At 32.9% G+C, this 25,397-nt stretch overlaps 1 protein-coding gene across 2 annotated transcripts in view; it reads left to right on the forward strand.

Annotated features, from left to right (window-relative positions):
• The window catches only part of LOC123532271 (secretin receptor-like), a 388,099-nt gene that overhangs the window by 120,325 nt on the left and 242,377 nt on the right, over positions 1 to 25,397 (forward strand). The gene's annotated exons all lie outside the window — the stretch shown is intronic.

The following is a 25,397-nucleotide window of genomic DNA, read 5'->3' on the forward strand; positions in this document are numbered from 1 at the left end:
TATTGATTTTTTCATCAAAAGTGCCATCATTATTTGACAATCGATCTGAAAATGATTCAGCACCCTTTCACCCGCCATAATGACGTTGCTACATGACATCAACGTCAGAACGCGCTAATATTCCGGTTACACGGGGCCATTATGGATTCGTCAATAGAGGCCGTAATAACCAAACGGCTTTTTTGTTACTATTTATAATAAACATACATAATTATTCTCGTTGTTTATAAAAGAAAATAACACCAGATCTAATAACAACAGGTATCCTATTTAATAAATTCCATTACATTATCTAGTAAGCTACTGTCAAAGAAGATTGAAAGAGCATCCTGGGCATGAGTTTCTAATGTACAAACGACATTTTAGCAGCACATTCTAGATTTTATTATTTTAGCATAATTGTAGTAATCAACATTTCACAGTACAAAAAAACGCAACAAATGACGACGGTGTCCGTGAAATGTGTTTGTTGTTTCTTGTTTTGGATTCATGAAAGCAAGTAGAAAGCAAAATAAAGAAAAAAGTAAGATGGTGCAGAAGTATAGATGGCAAACCTACACACATTCAGCCAGACTTTGTGTGTGTAAAACTTAGGTATCTCGACATGTTTGAATCACCTGATACGTAAGTATTTTACAAACGCGATAAGCTTTCGTATTCCAAAGAACGTTTATCGAGTGATTGACGATCGGTCTTTTTGTGTATGATATAATGAATATATAAACTGTGAGGAAGTTACATTACATTAATAGTAAGAGCTTACACAAATACTATAGATATTCAAACATAATAACATAGTTGTGAAGCGAATTAAGAAAATCTGAATCTAGAATATCGCATGCAATTCTAAAAGAAATAATACAATTTTTACAAATTTAGAACCTTATAGTCCATAATTATGTTCATTTACTAAAATTGGGCGTAATATGCATATTTTGTGTTTTAAGATGGCTGATATATAATAAATTACCTAATATATATTTAAAGTACATTTGTTCTGTCATTTTTGTAAAATTTCAACTTTTTATGATTACTTCCTGAGGAAAAGGCAGTTCCTTTTCTGAACTAATGCGAACATTTGAGTGCAATAACGTAATAAAATATTTGTCTCTGAAAACTAAGCCTGCCATACCCTTTGTATATCTTTCATATTTAAGTGCTTACTAATAAGTAATGATTCAAATAAATTGCAAAAACTAGCATTTTTTCCATTTCCGTTTACGCTGACGTTTTACAAAAGACAACTAACGATGCAATGATTCGTATACAAAACCCAACGTTTCAAAACATTTTAACCTTATCAATGAAAACCTCTTTGAGCGCATGATGAAATCTATATTTGGTTTTTGCCTTGAATTCTAACAATGCATTTGTTATAAACAGTTGTCAAAATTCATTTCGATCTGTTGACAAAACTTCAAACGGTGTGAGATTGAATTAAAGTATATTACAGTTAAGAGGAAACGGGACAGTTGCCTATATGTATATAGGCAAAAATTTTCCTACGGGCAGAATTTCTTAAAACTTTGTGTACGGACTGAGAATCAAGTTTAGAACGGAAATATTTATTAAAAATCATAGGTACCCAGGCTTGATCTTGAATTATCTGCCCTTGAAAATTTTCAGATAAGGGCAGATAATATAAGATCAAGGCAAGAGAACTGTGTATTTTAAATTTCATTTCTGTTTCAGACTTCATTTGCAGTAAGTCTACACGGTTTAAAGAAATTCAGTCCATGGGAAAGACTAGGACTTTGTGGTATCATTTTGTCATGTTCATAGTTAGGACATTTGCAACAGTCTGTGAAAGTCGGAAAATACTGAAAAAATATATACTTTTAAGGGCAGATAATTCAAGATCAAGCCTAGGTACCTATAAATTTTTATTCATATTTCTGTTTTAAACATGTTTCCCAGTTGGTACACAAAGTTTAAAGAAATCCTGCCCGTAGGAACTTTTTTGCCCTAGATACATATAGGCAACCGTCCGATTTCCCCTTAACATGACGTGACAATCGGCTAAGTATTGTCAATAATAAAGTCGCCACATGACTTTTACGATTGCATATTTGTAGATTTGAAATATCGAAATATACTGTATGTCTATATATTATCACACCAGACATTTTGCAATAAATATCTCGACGTAGCCTACCAAAAAGTTGATTACTTTGTAAATGGAAAACAGTAATATAATTTGAAACCGGGTCTGTTTGCAGTGTGATAAATTCGTTCAGACTTCTTCCGACCTGTCCAAATCATTTTTCATGTTGTGTCTGAACCACTCTAATCTTCAAGTTCCAGAAATATGCTTCAGATTAACGTCCAATATTAAGTACAGCTTTATTAAAGCAACTTATCAAAAGAGAATTGCAATTTGACATTATTCAGTCTGGCTGTTTTCGTTTTGCAAAGGATCAGAATTTTAGAAAAATTGAAGAGCAAGCATACTACTCTAGACAACAGTTATAGTTGATATTCAAAAAATACTGCAGTAGGTGGTACATTACTTATATTACTGTTCTATTTATATTACTGTTCTGCTTCATACTGTGTTTATGTATGTATAAAATATTAAAGCGGTAAATATTATTGCATGCTATTAATGTACCCGTATAAAAATTGCCGGCACATAGTTTGGGCTATTGACAGGAATATATTTTAACAATAAATTCTCCTAGGTTAAAAGAAAACGCGAAGAAATAAATAATGTTAAGTTATTTCTGATATCACCTTGGATAAATATTTTTGATTATTGACCGAAAAGCCATTCAATAAGCGTATATAAATACATTTCAGAATAATGAATTTAATTTCTTTTTCACATTACTCATGTTCACATTGTGTATTACATCTATTAAAGTTGCCAACAATTAATTCGTTTCGAAGTACTTTTACTTTGTGCTGTAATACTACATTCTAGCACCGATCTGTAAGGACGTTTTTTAAACGTTCTTTTTTAATTACTAGTATTCTAGTACGACACAATGCGGTCTCATTTAGAACGCATATTGTGTTTTCTCTTGAGTATCTAATTATCTACGTTGGAAGTTCTTCAAATATTAAAATGTAAATAAAGTTTGCCTTGTGTTGGGTTAAGAATTGCCGACACAAGTTAGGCCCTATGAAGACTTTCCAGATTTCCATGAAGCAGGAAGACCACAAGTGTATCTTCAGGCATTGTTTTGGGCATGTCCGGGCATCTTGACAGAACTACCTATTTCATAAGCCAGCGGAGTACTTCCTCACACGAAGAATTCTACACCCCAAAAGAGGATTCAAACCCTAACCGTAAGCGCAATGAGCACACCTTAAAATTGGATGCAGTGACACCGAGCAAGTTCAAGTATTTCAGCTCTGGTACATTTACATAATTATTACGATTCAACTTTTATATAAAAGATATAGGGAAAATACATTCCTTTGCCACCGTTAAAATGAATCAAACGACGAAGACCGGTGTAAGACATGTATTATTCTGTTTACATACCATCGGAAGTGGGTTTTAAAATATACAATTTTGATAAACAGAGCAAAGACGTAACGGTTTTTGAAGAGCATCGAAGATGCTAGGTAACTGGGGAATAAGCTATAAAACACACGTCAAAGGTGTAACTTGGTTGTAAGTTAAAGTTTTCTTTACATTCTCTTAGCAAATAATGTAGTTTAATATGTTTACAGACAAGATGTACTTCATTGCTTCAGAATACAGATAAAGCTAGGTAGAGTAAATTTCAAGGTACAAACTACCTAGTTTGAGCCTATTTGACAAGGATATGTATACCTACCTTACATGAACGTGTAGTTATGTGTCCGACTAATTCGTGTACTTGCGCATCCCTCGATTTGAAAGAGAGTCCATACAAAAATACCCGGTAGTGTTCAAACTTCAGTTATTCTCTAATTTGAATTTATTGTGAAAGTTTGGAGAAAAATTTCAACCTCCTTTATAACAGCAGTTGATCTTCAATAACTAATGAGTGGCTTGACAAATTTAAGTAAATGTTGGTACACAATGTAACATCATAAAATTCAGGTCAAGTTCGACTTTGCCTACAAACCACAACTTTTGGACGTAGTTATGGCCCCTTTCCAACTTTAAATTTGGCAAATTCGTAGTTTCCGGACAATAACTAATGGAAGGCTTGATAGATTTTGAAAATTGTTGGTACACAGATGATACCTAAAATACAGGTCATGTTCGACTATGACTCAGACCACCAATTCTTTGGCGTAGTTATGGCCCCTTTCCAACTTAAAATTTGCAAATCTCACGGCTTCCGAACAATAACTCTTGAAAGGCTTGACAGCTTTAAATAATGTGTTGTACACAGGTGTAACATCCTAAAATACACGTCAGTTTCGACTTTGGCTACAAACCACCATTTTTTGACGTGGCCGTTTCTTTCTAATGGTTGCCATACTTTTGTGAGAATGCCGTATGTGGGGTATTATTCGTCACTACTGTGACAGTTCTTGTTTGATACTTCTGTGTTTAGCAGTCGACACAACACTATGTCCCTCCACCAGACACGTCAGTAAATGTTTGATTTATAACATATAAATAAAAATCGTGTTACCTATTGTTTGGTTAATGATCCGACAAAAACATATCCACCAAATAACTGATTAATGGCTGGCGTACACCAGATATGACTTCCCTCGTCATTAACGCTGAAAATGAAGATATAAGATCCACTTTCTTAATTGTATCCCCCTAACAACGAAGTTGTAAGGTGTGTGTGTGGGGGGGGGGGGGGGGGGGGGTGTATGCTGGCTTCAAGTTGTCCGTCTGTCAATCTGTCCGTCTGTCTGTAGACACAATTTTGTGCGCACCGTATCTCCTCATCCTCGTGACACAATGTAAAGAAACTTCACACAAGTAATCAGTAACAACAGTAGTTATGCATGGTGCATGTTAGATTCTTTCAGAAAAAAATTCTGCAGAATTATGGGACATTGATTTCTGTAACTATCCTATATACATAGTCTATGTACATACAGTCCACATAATTATGCAATCTTGTGTGTGTGTCATATTGCAATGTACAGTGTCAGTGCGTACGGGGTGTACATTCATCACCTTCAGTGATAGCTCTAGTTGGAAATGTAGCTGTTCTTGCATGTACTTAAACAGATGACATACTCTTTCAAATATCGTCGCGAGAGTGGAACGATGCTCTATCTACCATTTTTTAAACGAGCGAAAATCGCTTCCAAAGTTTAACTCTCGTCCAGTTTCTTTATTTCTGGGCGAAAAAAGATGATAAATATATCTAGTTGTTCCTTGCGTTTAGTTCTTTCAGATTTTAAATGCTTTCAAATATATTTCGTTTTTACGTTTCTGCAATTATACATTTTTCACTTTGGAGATAGAGCAAATTTGAAAAAAAAATGTTAAAGGTGTATTGCTGTAAATTTCCAAAATTGGACATACAGCAAGATAATTTTTATTGCAACTGTATATGGAAAATAGGGCAAGAGCTCTTAAATAGTAATTACAGTCGCTGTACTCATTTTGAAATTAAAGGAGGATTTGTTTTGGTTTTAGCATCGTCAAACTGACACAATATTATAGGCCATATTGCAACTTTTAAAATTGTCATTGTGGAGGAGGACTCTAGGTGCATTATTTTGGGCACGGGCGGATACCTGGGTATATGACTTCCTTCGTGTCAGCTAGATGCCAAATATAACTAGCTTTTTATTACGCTGAGTAAGATTGTCCATGTTTTGTTATCAGTTGGCATTAAGTTTGACATAATACTAAGCATTATAACAATACCTAATAACATTGTCTTTGCAATTAAATATTCTCAGTAATAGCTGTATTTTTTTTCACAAAACAACAATTTTAATATTATGTTCAATTTCTGCATGTAACACACTGTGTTATTTATGTCTCTTTTTAGCTATTAGTATAGGTGAATTATACTGCGTCCATCGTCCGTCTTCCTGCGTCAACAATGTACTTAAAATTCTTCTCTGAAACTACTGGTTACATTTATACCAAAACTTGGTCAGTAGAATTTTCAGATAGACTTCTATCAAGTTTGATCAAATGGTTAATCTTGGCCCCTTTAAGGGCCACCAGAGCAGAAAAAATAGGAAACACGGTTAAAGAACTTCTCATGATTGGTGGATCTTCATCAAACATAGTCTGTAGCATCATTTTAATATCCTCTGCCAAATTTGTTCAAATGGGGACGATTTGCTCCTTTGAGGGGTTACCAGAGCTAAAATTAGAAATGCCTTTAAATGATTTCTTCTCATGAACCACTCGGTGGATCTTCTTCAAACTTGATTTGTAGCATCATTATAAGAATCTTCACCAAAATTGTTCTGTTGGGGGCATTTTGTCCCCTTTCGGGGCTGTTATATTTCAAAATAGAAATACCTTTAAACGAATTCTCATGAAGCACTTGATGGATATTCACCAAACTTGGTCTAGAGATCAGTATAAGGTCCTTTCTCAAATTTGATTGATTAAGAGCATTTTGTCCCTCTAAGGGGCAACTAGAGCTACAAATAGAAATACTTTCTTGTCATGAAACCGCTTGACGGATCTTCACCAGAGATAGCCAGTGGCATCATTGGAGAGCTCTCTTCCACTTGTATTCAAACGGAGGCTGTTTGCTTTCTCTAGGGCTAAAATTAAAACTACCTTAAAGTTTAATGACTACTTCTAATGAACCACTCAATGGATTGTCATCATTCTCGGTCCGTAGCATCATTATAAGGCCCCCGTTATTTGTTTTTAATTGTGGGTAGGCGCATGGGCCTCTAATGGGCCACTAGACTTAAAACTACACATGCCCTTAAATGACTACTTCTCAACCGTTTGATGGATCTTTATCAAACATTTATTAGGTCCTTTAACAAATTTATTCAATTAGTGTGGCCTCTTTTAGGCTGCCAGAGTTAAAAATAGAGATATCTTTTACTAAATTCCTCTCTAACTCCTGAATGGGTCTTCATAAAACCTTGTCTGGAGCATCATTATAAGGTCCTATACCATGTAATGTCTTATAGTCAAATAGGAACACTTTGGCCCTTTTAGGGACCACTAGAGTTGAAAAAGAAATAACTTTAAATGATTTCTTTCGATGGTTATGTGTTTTGGTGCGTGACAGCAAAATGATGATAAAAAATAATGACCAGCTTAAAAGATTTTCACCAATCCTAGTTAGAAGCAATGTCAGATTGTTAAGGTTTTCTTCAGTTGAAGGATTTAGGCCCATTTAGGTCTCTTGTTAACTTTTCACATAATTCTGACAATTAAATCAAGGCTCAAAGATATTACATCGCAAATAATATGTCCCGGTCATACCTTTCATACTAATCTTATTGTATATATTCATTTTAGTTTCTGCATGTCGTACTCAAAACTGGTGGCATACATTCAACTTAATACTGAGTATCATAACAAGAATTCATATTACTAATTTTACAACTAACCATTTGCAGTCACAGCACATATGTTTCATATTCGGTACAGTTACAGCATGTGAACCTTTAATAGTTTTGTGGCATTGATTTTGATTCACACCAACCATTTGTAATAAGTATTGACTACTTGAAATTCTAAGAAACATCTATTCTCTCTCAGAAACACAATTGTTATTTATATTCCTCACAGTTTCTTCATGTACGTACGTTCATTTAGCATCCGTTTGAATTTCACCATTGCATTCCCTGTTTGATATTTGTCTTACATTTAATTTTCTCTGGTGACAAGGGTTGCAAGTTTAACGATAGGATTTTTGCATCTGGTAGTAGGGATATTGTACTGCCAGTTCTTGTTGCCCTACAAATGCTGCATTCAGCAAAATTTCCATAGCTAAAAAAAGTGATCAACAACAAAATTAGTTGGTGCCTTATTGTACCTTTGTAAAGTAAAATATGTTCTGTTTTGGTTTTATTTATACTGCTCTTAATAGACAATAACACAAATTTGCTTCACGGAAACATGTTTGCAAATACCGCTATTATATTCAGTAGTATTTCTCAAGATACAGCTTCAGAATGATGAAAATAGCTTCTATCTGAAATGCACATCACTACAGGTTTGTTGAAAAATCTTGCATGTATTTTCTTGCCTATAGCTTGACAAAGCTATGTGTCTGTATAAGTATTAAAATGATAAAATGATTAATCTATGTAAGCAATCTCACCTATGCATGTCGTGTAGATAGGCATTCTAAGTATATTTCAAACATGCTACAACTATGCCTATCCGCTATATTTTGTTGTGATCACATGCATATAACTATGCATTCTATTGGTTAAAATGGAGTTAGAGCAATTCTGGATTAAGTTACCTGGAGATAGAACATTCCTTTACAAAGTCTAATGATGACCACATGATGTTAGTTTATGCAAAGAGCTATAAAAATAAATAGATTGGCAACTTGAAAGGCATATAGAGCAAATTTCGCCAACCTCCCGTGACAAAAAGACGAGATCTCGTTTACCGGAAGTGTCGCTTTCTCCACGCGCCATTTTGTTTGCAAAAACAATTTGTTCATCGGTAAAATGTTAATACCCGTTTTATGATCCACGACGCTTCAGAATGATGAAAAAAAAACGTTTGTTAACCAATTTCTCCATATTGAAAACTATTTTGTGTATTAAAAAGCTAAATGTTATTATGTAAATTACTTTGTCGTGTAGAACATTAGTAATTCCATGCTACCGCTGATGTTTTTTTTGTAGATAAGCAATACAGCTATGGAAAGGAGTAGGCAAGGATTAAGCCAGTTGAACATTCTTTACATTTATATGCCACTTGTTAGTTTATGTGTATATTGGTCAGAATAATTTTAAACATTACAGTGCTTTAAGTCCTGGAGATAGAGTACTTTAATCGTTACTGTTACATTCAAACAGAGGACATAGAGCAAAGTAATGCCCAGAATCTTCCTCTATGACGTCGAAAGTTACGTTTTCTTACTCCAGAACGATAGAGCTCGGCGAGACAAACAGAATGATGTAAAAATCTCATTTTTTCAAAAAATGGAGATAGAGCACTATAAGAATCAGGCGACGATATCCTGATGTATGTATGTAAGAAAATATTAACATTGCTTTTACTAAGATAGTAATGAGAATTTGTGTCTGTCAGGTAGACTTATTGTTTTGTCGATAAATATCACCATAACTGATAACATTTGTGACATTTTGTTGTAATGAGATACCCTCTGTTTAAGAATATAAGCGATGGAAGTTTTCTGATTCTTTAAAATCGGAAATCGCAAAAGAATGGCAACGTCTAGTTCGAAACATATATTGTGTTACAGAACGTATCCTCTCTGGAGTTGACAGTGATCTTATTGCAATTTGTTATGATGAGATTTTCTTTGGGAAAATGATGTGAAGACAATCAAAAAAGGACACCGAAACAAATTTATAACCCTTGGCGTATAAGATAACTCGGAAACTTTTGAGACTTTATTTGTTGGAAATTAAGTTGACATGTATTTTTGTTTTCGATAATTTAGAAGTTGATCAATATTATTTACATCACCGGCGGCAATATTTTTAACAGCAGTAGCAGCAGCAATCGTGAAAACATCACATTCTTTCAGCATGAGGAATATATCACCTAGTAAATAGTGTACAGTGTCTTTTAATACATTTCAAAAGATTGTTTATTTTAGAATTGAGATAATTCCCTAAGTATTTCGAACACATTTCGCCAACGACTATTGTTTGTAATGCTGAAGTCCATTTTTCTTCCTTACACATCATTAAAAGAGCGAGATGGCAAATTAGGGTATTTCCCTGGTACGTGCATTTTCCATGCTAGTGAGGCAAGCATATATTGTATATGAACATGACAACAATGTCTATATCTTAAGTCACATACATTTGGCAATATTAAGGGAAAGAGGAATCAGATTTGTTAAAAACTCCAAACTCTTATGTATTAAGACAAATATCAAGGATGGGAAAGCTGTAGAAGTAACAAATAAATAAGCTATGCACTTTACAACACACTCGTATATTTATTCTTACATCAAAGAAATAATTTTATGTAAACGTTCTGCTAACTATTTTCAAATCATGTGTAATAATAATCTGTTTTATAGATTTCATATAAACTAAAACATGTAACATGAATACGAAATAAGTATTGTTAACACCAATTTAAATACAGCTGTGCTATAATATTCAAATCGAGATAGTTTGGGGTAATTTGATTTAATTGGCAAGCATTATCTGTCGAAATAAAAATAATAACAAAAAAACCAATATCAGGGAAAAATATCTTTCATTTATGTTCATATACGTTCATATACAAAAATGTAACAAAAAAAAATAAACTGTTTTATCTTAAGCAGGCAATTATTGTTTTTATTTTAATTATAATTGGAATATAACAAAACGTAATAATAACCAAATAAAGTATTTCGTATATTCATTCATTAACAACTATAATAAATGAAACATCATTATCGAGTAATCTTAATATCATATCATGAATGTTGTCATTGTAGCAATGTTGTCAATATCGAAATAAACAAACAAACAAACAAATACTGTCGCTGAAGTAGCTGAAGAATGTTTCCGTACTACCATCATTAATCAGCAATACCAGGAGTAACCATGAAATGTGGAATATTAACTGTCAATATATGTTGTCAAAATATTGCTCAGTAGAGACAGGAAACGTTACAAGTTTCATCGAAATGGTACTACATCAAGGCAAATCAATCTTTTGGCTTAGAGACATTTCAATGCCAACGAACCGGCATATTTATTTAATATAATTCATAATACTGCGCCATGATGCTGAGTACATCTCTCATTCAATCAAAGCCGAAGGATACCATATAACAAGGGTAGATGGCTTTAATCAAGAAAAGCTAATCAGCTGTAAACCCATCATCGTCATATATCTTACCACGACTGTCAGTATATGTCAGGCTCAGCAAAAGCAGATACGGATGTCAACGAGACCCGAATGGTTTTATTCGTGGTCGTAGAGCAAACATAGCACTTTATCAATTTCCTTCCGTGGAATTAATGGCAAGTAGTGTCATGGATAAACCATTTTTGCCAGTATATGTAGGCAATTTATTTATATGATAAGCTATAATGTGCTTTCAGTCTTGGGCTCTGATGGAAACTGGATAGAAACTGTTGTCGAAAAAAGTTACTTTGTTACATTTACCTTTAAAATGACTATATATAACAAATTTGGTAATTTGTAATAATAATTAATAATTTGGTAATATTTTTCGAATGACAGCTGTAAAAACAAAGCACAATGTGGTTATTCAGTGCAAATACCAAATTGCGCTTCGGTTGTCAATACATCCGGCCCCTTTCACTGTTTTACAGTTGCAAAATTCAGAAATCAGTTCCACTGCTAAACAGTGAATTACCTACACTCTTCGTTTCTGAAAGCCCGTAATCTGAGAAGCATACTTCTATTTTTCAGCCTTTGACCATTTTGTCTTTTGTTCATAACAACCTTACTTTCTACTTTACCACAACAAATACACTATAATTTTTCTAAACTAGAAGTTCAGTTGTAATTTAAAAGGCTATTTAGTTTTCAATATTCATTTCTGAAAGCACTGTACATACGAAGACTTCTGTAAATGTTTGCAAGTAAACGAGTTAATCGTTTCTCGGTTTACTACAAATAAAGTTTTAAGTATTACCGATTTGTGTTTGGTAATGAAAACTATAATCAGTAACTTTATTGTAGAACTGTATTGAAAATGCTGATTATGTTAATAATTTCAAAAATGTCCGTTACGAAGGCAATGTAATAGTTATTTTACATGATATTAAAAAAATAAAGACGAAATGATGTGTAAACAAACTGAAGATTGATTTTATATTTAATCAAGCAAGAAACGAGTTGTTTTAAAACCCGATCTAAAGGCAAAAACAAAGAAAATAACAAACAGTTAAAAAGAGTCCATCATTTTCCTAAGTGAAAAAGTAATTGTATAGACGTGAAGCTAGACACCGTTACCTTCTGAAATTAATTATGATTTTTATTTTTATTTTAGTTACAGCAATGTAGCCTGTATTTGCAAGAAGTAAAACGTATATAGAAAAGATATAAACAATTACATAATCAATTAACTATTCATTTCAAGGCATGCAAAAATAATTAAATTAAATACTGGTTTTTGAGATATTGCCTATATGCACTTTTTGAGGGGTTTGAAATTTAATTACTATAACAAAATATTAATTAATCACAAACATTTTCTAGAAGCTCAAATAATCAAGAAACAGTCAGACATCATAAACTCGCCTTATAGTATTTTATACAAGAAAGGCTTACAGAACAGCAGACCAAATGATCAATCATATTTGTAACAAAAACGTGCATTGATATGCCTTCAATGTTTTGAGAAATAAATAGTAATAACATATGTGCGTGTTTATATATAAATGTTACGATTTATAAAAAAAGAATGGAAAGTATTGCCAGATGGTTTAACATTTAACCAGTCTAGACAAACTTAAAACCATTTCAATTTCTAAATCACGTGTTGCACAAAGCAAACATAATTTTAAAAAAAACATCACCACCAAACCAAATGTCATTCATCCAGACATCTGATCTTTATACCGTGCAACAAAATATGCAATCATTTGAAGATATAAACTGAAGTTCAAAAAGAAAATGATTAAAACTGATCTCGAAATCATTCTAAACTGACGATTTCTTGATAACATATAATATAATCTTAACGTTTAGTTCTGTCTGCAACATCAGTATCCAATAAGCATCAGTATTTGTTCAATATCTTAAACATCAATTACTTGTTTCTCGTTGTAATCATTAAGCATTAAGTCCTGGTCTAGTAAATAAGATAAATCTAAGTAATGAAGTGAGAAAGCTGAGTAAAAGATCTCGTAAAATCCTGATAATCCAAGTTTAACATCTATTTATACACCGGGACACGATCTTCATTTTTAATCTCGATTAATTTTCTGTAATGTCATGTTATTACGATTTCATTGATACTGTACTAGGTCATCTAAGATTATTCTGTCTATCAACTTATATTTGTAATATGTATTTTTTACTGTGTTATTTTGATTTTTTACTTGAAAACTAATCCTAAAGTCACATAGCAATAGTTTAATATTTAAATATTAATAACATTTGTATCGCGCATATCTCAAATGTAAATCTATTTACCTAGAGTGATGAAATCAGTGTAGGACTGTTATTCAGCATGTGAAGCTGTGCGTTTTTGTCTGGAATTTCACTAAATGATTTAATAATGACCACTGACTTAGTCACAATATTCAGTTTTAATAGTTTTATATCATATCATAAAATCAGGATAAAACTTGAAAAAGAAATTGCATTATCAAATGACAAAATAAACCAACATAATATCAAATGGTCTGGTTTTGAGGTATGAGTTTAGATGCTGCGGGTTGAAAAAAATGTCTTATATTTTTACTCCTCTACCCATTATAAAATGCCACCTTTTTAGAAAGTGTGTATACAAAATACAAAATGGTTTACATGATTGCAGCTGAAATAACCATTACAATTTTTGATAATTATATGAACTTGGAAACGATCTAAACATTCCATACATCTATGTTTTATTATTTTTTTTACATTAAACATTTTTTTTTTAATTTTTCACATGTTCCCATAAACTTAAAAACATCTTCTTTGACATCTAGGTAACACAAATGTTTGCTTGATCTGACGATCCTTAAATACATGTTTATTTGTATTGTTAAAAATATTTTTCATCATATTTTTAATGTACGAAAATTGAAAAAAAAATTATAAAAAAATAATACAGGATTTTACAGTCATGCATCTGAAATTGTTTTCTTTGTTTTTCTCATAGTTCTAGATATTATTTTCCCCATACTTTTGCGCATATATGTGGGTAGCATGGGTTGTTCTCTTTCCAGCAACATCTTTCTCAACATATTTCGTCTTACAAAACGCTTTGGGTTTTAAATTTTTAAAATTAAAAACAAATTGTCTGTTTGTTGACAAATTTCACCACAAAAAATGTCACACTTTCCCCAGAGCATTAAATGGTTTGATCTTTAAAAGTTTACATACATTTCTTTTCAATGTCATGAACATTGCAGTACTTATAAAGTAAATGTTTTAATGCATAATGGTAAACAAGTGCATGGTTTCCATGAGGTACTATGTACATAGTCACCTAAGCCTACAATAATGTTTTAGCGGAGTTGTCTCCATTTGTTTTCAGATATCTAAACCAGGATTTCGTTTCAGCTGAACTATTTTTTACCAGAAAAATTATATTTTAAATACTTTGTTCAGACTGTGTACTCTGTTGCAATTAGTAACACATATATCTAAAATAGGTAGTGCCTACTTGAAGTAATTAACTGTTTATATTTTTACTTCCAATGCCTACAGTATGCATATAGGGACTAATTAAAACAAAGACAAAATGGATTTATTCCAAACTGATCGCCTCGGTCTTTAGGCTACGCAATATTATTATATTTTGAAAATACGGAAATACCCGATGTTTCACGATTGGGATATATTCGTTTATGTATGATTTCCCTTCGCAAGACTTCGTCAGTTCTTTTGTCAGCTTACCTAGTTAAATTTGATATTAAGTTTCGTATGACTCATTTTTCGGCGAACGCCGTCTAAATTCGTTTTCGTTTCCTATGCCACGTGACTTCAGTTTGCAAATCAAACTACTTGATAACGCAGTATAGATAATTTATCAAAATGGAAGATTTATGTAACACTCTGCATGATTGGACGAGAGTATCAATTTCTTTCACTCTGTTGATTGTGCTACGCTGAGTGAAATGTAGACAAAGCGTTTATCCTAAACGACGCTGTTCACAGTTTTAAAGCTAACTTTGGCTCAGTATATTTAGCAAGAATATTGATATATCTCAAAATGATAAGTAAGTTTAATAAATATGATAAAAACCTGTTCAAATACCAACATATGTCGAATTAAAGAAAGAGCTGAATACGGTCTGCGTATCACATGAATAAGGATGTGATAAGAGTCTTTTATGTAGAGAAGTGCTTTTTAAGGTATTAGATCACTAATAGAGAACCTCCTTTTTGAAGAGTATTCAATTCCTACCATAAACCTACTTTTACTGCAATTCTTAGGGGTGCGTAGGTTCAAGCCCTACTGGGACCAAATTTTTTTCCCTTATTTTCCTTTTTTACTAGTAAGTGTTTACTTCTTTCGAGACTTTTTATTGATTTTTGTACAAAAATGTAAAAAGATGAATCTTATAAGCGATTTATTGGTGTTAAAAAAGTAAATTTACTACTTAAACAGATGGGGTAGAGTTACACATCTCTAAAAATATTGAGTTACACGCGGTGAAAGTTCTCTATTTTGCTTTCACTCTTAGATTATATATTGTGGAAGAAATCTAGATAGGTTTTACATCTTCCCTAAGGTTATTTTTAAATGGAGTAAGCAAAATTCAAAACAGAAACACATCATTCGACCTTATTTTTTCAATGCTGAAGTATAAATTCTGTCCCATTAAATTCGTTTACTTGAGGCACCATAGGAAAAATGATACTGACATTTTTATTTTGTGTTTTAAAATTGTTTACCAATAGTTTGATGTTTCTTCTATTGAAATTAATGGTAAAATGAGTTCTCTGCAAACGTTTTGGATACTGGCTATCACTTTGAAATTTGTCTCTACTTGAGCTTGAGGAGATACCACAAGTTATTCAAAATTTATAAAAAACGGCACGGTAAAAGTTGTTTAAAATTTGCAGAATAGTGCAAAACACGGTTACCTTTCAGAATATACCAAGCAAAGGCCATTTTGTAAACCTTACTATTAGTGACCTAATACCTTAAAAGATTTTCCTTGTTACAATTGTCGTCTGTATATGAAAAGGTTTCTTGCTTTTGTGACTTATTCAGATTGCATATCAAAATGAGTACTTGTTTGCTTTGATATATTTGTTATAAATTATTTAACTGATTTGTTATATATGAATATTTTTCTTTAGTATGGTATGCAAATATTGAACTCAGTTGAAATCTGTTTTATTATATATATGCTATATAATGACTGAATCTCATTACACTGAAACGATGGTACGCTGCATACAGTTTATCTATGTGATATGACTATGGTCAAACTTTCCTTATGAAACAAAAATATTGAAATAATTACAATTGTATGTTTTGCTTGACCTTCACTTTTTTTTATAGGTGTGACGTCATTGTCCAAAGATTCGTGAATAGCGAATATGCTTTTGTTAAAGCGGGATCAGTTGGTCTATTTTAGAAATAAATAAAAATAATAAATAAAAAAATCCTTTAATTGATTTTTTTCTCATGTATTCTAATCAAACTTGATTTGTAGCCAACTTTGTTCAGCTGGGACATTTGACCCCTTTTAGTGGCTGCTAGAGCTAAAACTAGAAATGCCTTTATACAGCGTCTCATGAACAGCTTGGTGGATCTTTGTCATACTTGGTCTGGAGCATCATTATAAGGTCCTCTTCCAAATTTATTTATATAGGAACTTGGGCCCTATTAGGGACCACTATAGCTAAAAGTAGATATGCCTTTCTTCGCATTAACCACTAAAATGTAATGGATTTTTATCAAACTCGATGTGTAACAATATCGTAAGGTCTCCTGCTATTTTGTTACAAATGGGGATAGGGACCAATTTAGCTAAAAATATAAACACGTTTAATGACCTCGCTTCATGAATCTTCATCAAACTACTGCTGTAAAAATTCGCCTAAGGACAAACGAAACAAAATTGCAACCCCACGAAACCTTTGCGAAAAATTAAAATAGAACCATTTAAATTGTTAAAGTGCGGTGTTTAGTTTTGCAATTTGAAAAATGTTTGATGAAAGATGAATGTTAGATGAAAAATTCATAAAGTTCTATCCTTATTACAATTCGCCGACCATCATTTTTAAAGATATTTCTTGTTTATAATGAAAATACTATATTTTTGCTTGTAACAGTATTTCATATTACATTTTATGTACAGGTGTAATACTACATCGCAAAGTAGTGAAGGTATAATCAAATTAATCTGTAGTGCCGAACATATAAAACACCACGTATCCTTCAGAACATATATAAATCATATTTAGATACGCACGATACGTATATGTATGCGCTGGTTCATATTCGAATAACAGTTTATCATCATCGTGCTTTTTATTAAAAGACTATTTTATGTCTCACACATAGAGCAGTAAAGTTACCATCTTTAGCTTAGTTGTATTAATTAGCAAATAAAATATTCTCAAGATCAAGAATGAAAATATAAGGGGTTCGTCATTGTAATGTCTGTCGAAATAACTGTTTATTTTATGATTTTTTACACACAAAACAGTAAAAATAATAAAGTGATCAGTAATTCAAATATTTTTAACTTATCTTGGAACCTATAAAAAGCAGGTCATTAAATACAAGTTATATTCATAAACTTAAAAGCCCTACACATCTTAAACTAGGCCGACTACAGATAGCTGTTACAGCAATGGATAGATAGAGCAGACGAATTGCTTCAAATATCCTTCATCGAGTACATTTTTATATGAACAAGTTATGATATATATATATACACACCGTATTGTGTTGTTTGATGGAAATCTCCGTCAACGTCAGGAGATTAACAAGTTCAAAGCGGAAATCGTATCTTTTATCGACATATTATTTTGTTTTTAATTTATCATAATTTAGCAAAATGTTAGATATAAGTCCAACAACTACGCCTGCTAACCAAGACAAAGGACATTGTGTGATTTCAATTACCGTTCTCCTCAAGTAAACTTCAAAATAAAATTTCTACTAATCTTCTATGGAAAGAAAAATATGACCCTGATAATGAAAAAAAAACGACCCCACAATGTCTTCATTCACCAAAAAATGTAGAAAATGACTTTGAAACGTTTTGTCTGAGTACTTCCCCTTATAATTCATATACAATTTCATTTTCAAATGGCATGACTCCCCCCCCCCCCCCCCCCCCCCCCCCCCACACACACACACACACTCACACCCATGCAGCAAGAAGCCACTCATGGAATATGTGTATATATCAATAATCAACATTATGTGTTAATATTTTTCTGTTGCATTGGTGGGGGGGGGGGGTACTTTTATTTCCAAAAAATGCACATACACGGTGTACCATGATTATTGACACATATACATTTTTTGTATGATGAGTTTCTATCAAAGATAATATTTTACACTTGAATGGGGCAATATTAACATTAAATAACATTCTCATGGTTCCTGGACACTTCAAAGAATTAATATGTTGCCTCTCCGACCTTCTAATTATCATATTATTGGTCATAATATTAACATCATTTTTTGACTAACCTATCAGATTTTTGGTATGTAGGTACAATTGAAGGACTTACCATTTTTGATAAGGTTAAAAGTACAGGACTGAGGTCAAGGTCACTGATACTAAACAGATTTCTGAACATTACTCCACATGTTCTATTTTCAACCATACAATAAAATACACGATTGCCTCACTAAACTGGGATGCATTTAACTATATGTGTGTGATGTAGGGACACTGTGGTCATTTAAATCAAAGACCACTGCAGATACAAATCAATGCAAAAATGTTGATTTCTTTTGGTTTTTGCTTAGTTAGGTACTGTAATATATGTCATATAAAATTCTGTAGACATTGAAGCTTACATGTCTTAAAATGCTTATCAGGAATCAGAAATATTTTTGGATATGGTCATTGTAAAGAAAACCATACTTAAGTTTAAGTACATTAATTGAATGTTTCACACATTATAAACAGAAGTCTAATATATAACATAATAATACTGCAGTTGCACCAAATACATCTCTCTATATTTTACAATACAATAACCCAGATATGTACAATGTACTCAGATTTATATATAAATCAGTCTAGATATTGACCACTACAGTTAGAAACATACCGTTGTGATAAGGATGGACGTACCGGCGACAATAACTATCAGAACAAATCTACACCCTTTACAATATTTACAAATTTATTTACATAAAATGATTATTAACAATGAATAAATGATCAATTGAAAAAAACTGATTATAAGAAAGAAAAAAAGAAAATCAGAGTTCAGTATCTCTAGATACAAAGTTTTAACACTGACAGTTCAGTTGTAACGTGACGTGGCACAGTTGTTTCAGTTAACTTCGAACTTTAAGTAGCACAAAAAATATAACATATCTTCAGATAAAGTCCCTTTAAACCGTGAATACGTTGACTCCGTTTTGGCTCCCTATGATGGTAGGTGATTGCCTCCCTGATCTGACTTCAGAGGATATCAAAAATCATCGTCTTTGCGGTTTACGGCACAACCATGGGACGAAAGCTCCGCGCTGGGAAAATCACATCCAGGCGAGTGAAGACAAATGAACCTCGGGTATTGTACTTCCGGGTTGTGACATCATTACCAGGTAAAAATCGTCTGGCGGAAGAAGCTAAAATATATAACATATGGTAAGCACCATAGCAAAACAAACAAGTGAATGAAGTATTGCCATGCAATACAAAGTCCCCTACTGGAAGGCACCTAATTTTCTCTTCTGCAGTATAACATAATGAACTGATATCTGTCAATGATGTATGAACAATATTGTACTATATATACAATAAAATATAACAAAGCACTTGGATTAAAATTTGCATATATAAAAACGTACAGTTGTTTCATTTGGATTTTTTTTTTGCCGATTATACAAAAAGTTATCATAAAAGATATTTATAGTAACAACAAAGTGAAATAAACCCTAAAAAAAAAAAAAAAAAAAAAAATCTATAAAATATAAGTCCACTCTTTACCAGTAGAGATAGATCAAAATACACCTAAAATTTGGATGTACTGTGCATGTTGTACCACAGAAAAGTGGTCTCAATTTTTCCCTATGGCCAGTAATAAAAAAGTTACAATATAATCTATTTATAGTAACAACAAAGGGACATAATTAAAAAAAAAGTGTGCCTCATAGTGGTGAACATTTCTGCCAAGTTACATCAAAATCCCTCCATGCATGAAGAAGAAATGCTCGGACAAAGTCATTCTTGAATTTGAACTTTAACCTCTAAGTATGACCTTGACCTTAGACCTAGAGCCGGGGCTTTGCGCACAACATCTTGTCTCATCCAGGGAAATGTTTGTGCCAACTGATATTCAAATTTTGCATGACAAAGTTATACACCGGACAGGAAAAAAAATCCTATTGACCTTTGATCTCAAAGTGTAACCTTGACCTTTAAGCTAGGGTTCTAGGTGTTGCGCGTGACACGTCGTCTCATCATGGGGAACATTTATGCCAAGTAATATTGTAATCCCTTGATGGATGACAAAGTTCTGGACCAGACAGGAAAAAAACCCTACTGACCTTTGGCCTCCAATTGTGACCTTGACCTTTGAGCTAGGGGTCCGGATTTTGCACATGACACGTTGCCTCATCATTAGGCACATTTGTGCTCAGTAATATCAAAATCCCTTCATGGATGGCAGGGTTATGGACCGGACAGGAAAAAAGCCCTATTGACATTTGTCCCCCAATGGTGACCTTGACCTTTGAGCAAGGGCTCCGGCATTTGCGCAGGACATGTTGTCTCATCATGGGGAACATCTGTCTAAGTAATATTGAAATCCCTTAATGAATGACAGAGTTATGGACCGGACAGGAAACAGACCCTGTTCAATGCCATGTTAACATTTGACTGCTAAGTGTGACCTTGACCTTTGAGCTAGGGGTCTGAAAGTTGTGCACGACACATCGTCTTATTATGAGGTACAATTGTGCCAATTGATATTAAAATTCCTTCATAGATGGGAGAATTATGGACCGGACAGGAAAAAAGCCCTGTTGACCTTTGACCTCAAATTGTGACCTTGATCTCTGAGCTAGGGGTGCAGGTTTTGCGCATGACACATCGTCTCATCATGGGGAACATTTGTGACAAGTAACATTAAAATCCCTTCATGGATGAAAGAGTTATGGACCGGACACGAAACAGACCCTGTTCATGCCATGTTAACATTTGACTGCTAAGTGTGACCTTGACCTTTGAGCTAGGGCTCTCAAAGTTGTGCATGACACATCATCTTATTATGAGGTAAAATTGTGCCAAGTGATATTAAAATCCCTTCATGGATGGGAGAGTTATGGACCGGACAGGAAAAAAGCCCTGTTGACCTTTGACCTCCAATTGTGACCTTGACCTTTAAGCTAGGGGTCCGGGTTTTGCGCACGACACGTCGTCTCATCATGGGGAACATTTGTGCCAAGTAATATTAAAATCCCTTCATGGATAAAAGAGTTATGGACCGGACACGAAATTGCGGACGGACGGAATGACAGAATGACGGAATGACGGAATGACAGAATGACGGAATGACGGAAAAGTGCATTCCTATAGTCCCCGAAACTGGTTTTCAACCAGTAGGGGACTAATAAGTCAGGGCATAAAACTGTTCCTTTGAGTACACTATACCTCCGTAGGCGCCCATAAATAATACGTGCTACTTATAAAAAATATATGTGCTACTAAGTTCATACGTCACGTGATTAAAATACGTCACTTATTACTTTCATTATTACAAAAATTAATTACTTAAAAGTCTAAAGTTAAAGTAGGAAAGAGATATGAAAAGTTTATGATGAAGAATTATAGATACGGAAATGATAAACTGCAGCTATTATTTACAAATACAAATTAACAAAATTCAATGCAATTTACACGTTATACCATAGTTTGTATCAATATGATGTCTAATGCCATACAACAAAACGGGCATTATATGTATATGCTATAGACTGGCTTACAATTTCATATTACAATAATATAAATTACATACATGGTACTAGACTTGCCATTATAGATTTATACATTACAGTGCAATGCAGTATCGGCGTTCCATAACAACGAAATGTATGACATATGCTTTTGAAATAGAGTACTTTACAATTATCATGTTACAAATTTCAGTACAAATCTTACATCTTATATAAATGAAACATTTTAGGCTCTTCTTTCGAAACAATTTACAAAAGTCTGAAAAATTTAATAAATAGTCCTGACATACCGAAACTAGCCAAAATCACATGCCGAAAAGTAAACGTGTTACAAAATTCTGTAGAATGAACAAAAAATTACCAAATAAAAATCGTAATTCAAAAATCATACAAAAATCTAACAAGTAAACTTCTTACCTCGATCGAGCATAAATTTCTACCAAGAAAAATCAATTTGACATAGATTCGTCTCATGTCGAAATGTGGTGTGCGCTAGGCAAATCTAGTCCAGTCTATATGTAGGGTAATGTCGCCAAATACTAAATTTCATGGGACTCACGGCTAATGCGGGAACTCTGACTATTTTTATTTTCACGGGATTCACGATATAGCCGGGAAATCTGACTACTTTGGCGCGGATTGAAATTGACAATTTGAGGCCCGTTATAGTGGTTTTGGGGATAAAAACATGAATTACTTAAATGTAGAATATTCCAACTTTCTTATTACTGGACCGAATTTAATAAAATTTACAAGGAAATTTAAGTTATGAAATACAGAAAAACATGAGAGGTATTTTATACGTAAAATCAGACATTTATCTCAATAACTCAAAAATTTACAAAAAGATGATGCAATACCTGCATTTACGCTACAGATACAATAAGGCCCGTACGTCAGTTTGTGACAACCGTCTGTTTATACCTGTCCTGATTTACACACAATAGAGTGGTCAAGGTTGATATGAAAACGCATGGGTGTGTTCAATGATACAGGGTGGACAATAAGTTTTACCACGATTTGATGTTTTTCTGTGCAGTTTCTATTGAACAGTATCTTAAACTCTTAAATAAAACATATTTTCTGCTAAACGATATATTAAATGTGTATCAAAATTGTAATTACTTAATGCTAGATCATTACTAAATGAAAAATGTACTCAAAAATATTTTTTAAAAATTCAACCCTTGCTAATTTAATCTTGTTATTTTTCTTTTAATAATCAAAACTCAAAGAGTTATTCAATGAATATTACTGGAGACATATCAAACTAAAAGATTTAATTCACTTTTATGCCCTTGTGCGCCTTCTCTTTTAAATATTCATGGTTGAAAATGAGGACCAGATACCATCAAATCGTACGATGTCCTTTGGAATTTCATACTTTTAGCTATTAGACACAAATCATCAAAACACAAATATATTTTGATCAATTTAGGGTACAAAGCAGCAAAACAATGATGGAAACAGCGTCGCTCTGTTTAGCTGCCAATATATCAAGTATAAATAAAACGTGTACGGTAAACATAAATCACCAAACACATAATATGGATAGAAGAATTTTACGAACCTTACCAGGTGGTATCTAAAAGTAAACAGTAGAATAACATCTAATTCGGTTTTTGATAAACGCGGGAAATATAACACCACAAAGTGAAAGTCATATTGACCCGTTCTTGTGTGACTACACCCACCAGGGTTTTACAGTATGGGAATTTGTGTGCGTGTGTGTGCCTGTGTGTACGTATGCGTGTGCGTTTGTGTTGGTGTTTCTTTTTGCGGAACAGTTCGTGCAGAAACATTAGCATGCACATTTGTTAGATCTTCCTCATAATTTATATTTCCTACCACTTAAGGTTAGGTAAGTTTAGCTATATGACGACATGAAGTAAATCAAGTAAATATTTCACGCAGTCGGAGAAGTCAGACTCTATATAACTGGATGAATAGTTTTCCAAATACGAAGAATAATCAGCTGTATACGTTTAATTGAATATCATAGAAAAATTACCCCGACGTCTGCCAATTGGTGAAATGGTCCTCTCAAATGAATTAAACTGTGTCATTTCGACAGATTTTAAGAGACACAAACCTATCAGGGAAATTATCGCAATACTTCTTACAATTTATATAATCTAGCTGTTGATAGTAATATTTTCAATTCATAAGGTATACATGTAATAAGACATTACATATATAATGAGGTATTGCATGCATCTTGTTATGTCCAAAAATGACGCCTGCAACAACTTAATGAACTGATAAAAATCTAGTTGGTTCAACTAAAATTTGGGTTTCTAAGATAGAACGTAGGCACGAAACATAACGGTTACCGTGATATTAAGTATTTTTCTTATATTTCCTACCACTTAATGACCCACCACGATCTAGTGACCTATTTTTCCTCCTACATGAATATCGTGAAAATCACTTGTTGAAATACAGATATATCACAGGATGACAGGTGGACAATTTAGGTCCTTTTTGAATTAATGTGTTTTCACAACTTTATCTGCAAATATATTCAGTCAATCTCCTTTCAGTATAGTTTTAAATCATAAATAAATAGCAATCTAACCATGTAGAAGCAAAGTGTGGTCTAAACTCTACTTACTACATCAAATACTATGCGTACTGTAGTATTCCTTCAATAAATTGCTTAGACATTTAACAGATTGGCTTGGCCTAATATATGTCACTGTCAATGTGTAAAGAAATACTTGTATTTCTCAATTTATTCGTGCAAATCGAGTATAATTACCATCATCACGATCATGGAAATACAAAAGAATACAGTTATTCTATTGTGCGTCTTAAGTAAATCTGTTTGAGTTAAGATATTGTTTACTATAACGGGATGACCTAATATTGAGAAAAAACAGTAACATAATCCTAGACGGTCCAGCTGGTTAATGCGGTTCATAAAAAGTACTTGTCATTTACATTCTATGCTGCAGTCGACTATCTTGATTTTAAAGGAAATCACTAGATACAGTCAGACTAATATGACGTCGAAGACGGATATGTTACAATAACAAGAACAAGGGATAAGAAAAGGAGTCATGACTATTACCGATAGCTACTTTCCATCAAAATCGCTTAAATCTAGTAATCAGTATACTATACTCCAAACAAATTATACATGGCAAACTACAAATAGTTTGTCGCAAATTCGTGATACTCGTGTTATCTTGTATAAGAGATATATATGCTATTGTTAAATGAAGCGATCGCAGAAGACAGATATAGTACTTTGTGAAATGTGGTTAATATCTCGTTTTGTTTCAAAGAGAAAAAATAACCAATATTCAGTTGTTAAAAATCTTTAGAGTATACGTGATCAATTATTCATTTATACTTTGATGCAGTCACAATTTACATGAACAAAAATAACGTTTGTTGTACAAAGATGTGAAAGTGCTTTTATGTCATGCACACATATTTAAGTAAATTATATATATTAACATCATCTACAGAATTCATCAATTAGAATTATGGTTGAATGACAAAATACGTTCTAACAGCACGTTCTGAAATTAACAATAAATATAAATGTGTATATTAAAACGAGCTGGTTCGTAGAATATAGCA

The sequence above is a fragment of the Mercenaria mercenaria genome, chromosome 11, assembly GCF_021730395.1.
Source record: "Mercenaria mercenaria strain notata chromosome 11, MADL_Memer_1, whole genome shotgun sequence".
In the NCBI taxonomy this organism is placed as follows: Eukaryota; Metazoa; Mollusca; class Bivalvia; order Venerida; family Veneridae; genus Mercenaria; species Mercenaria mercenaria.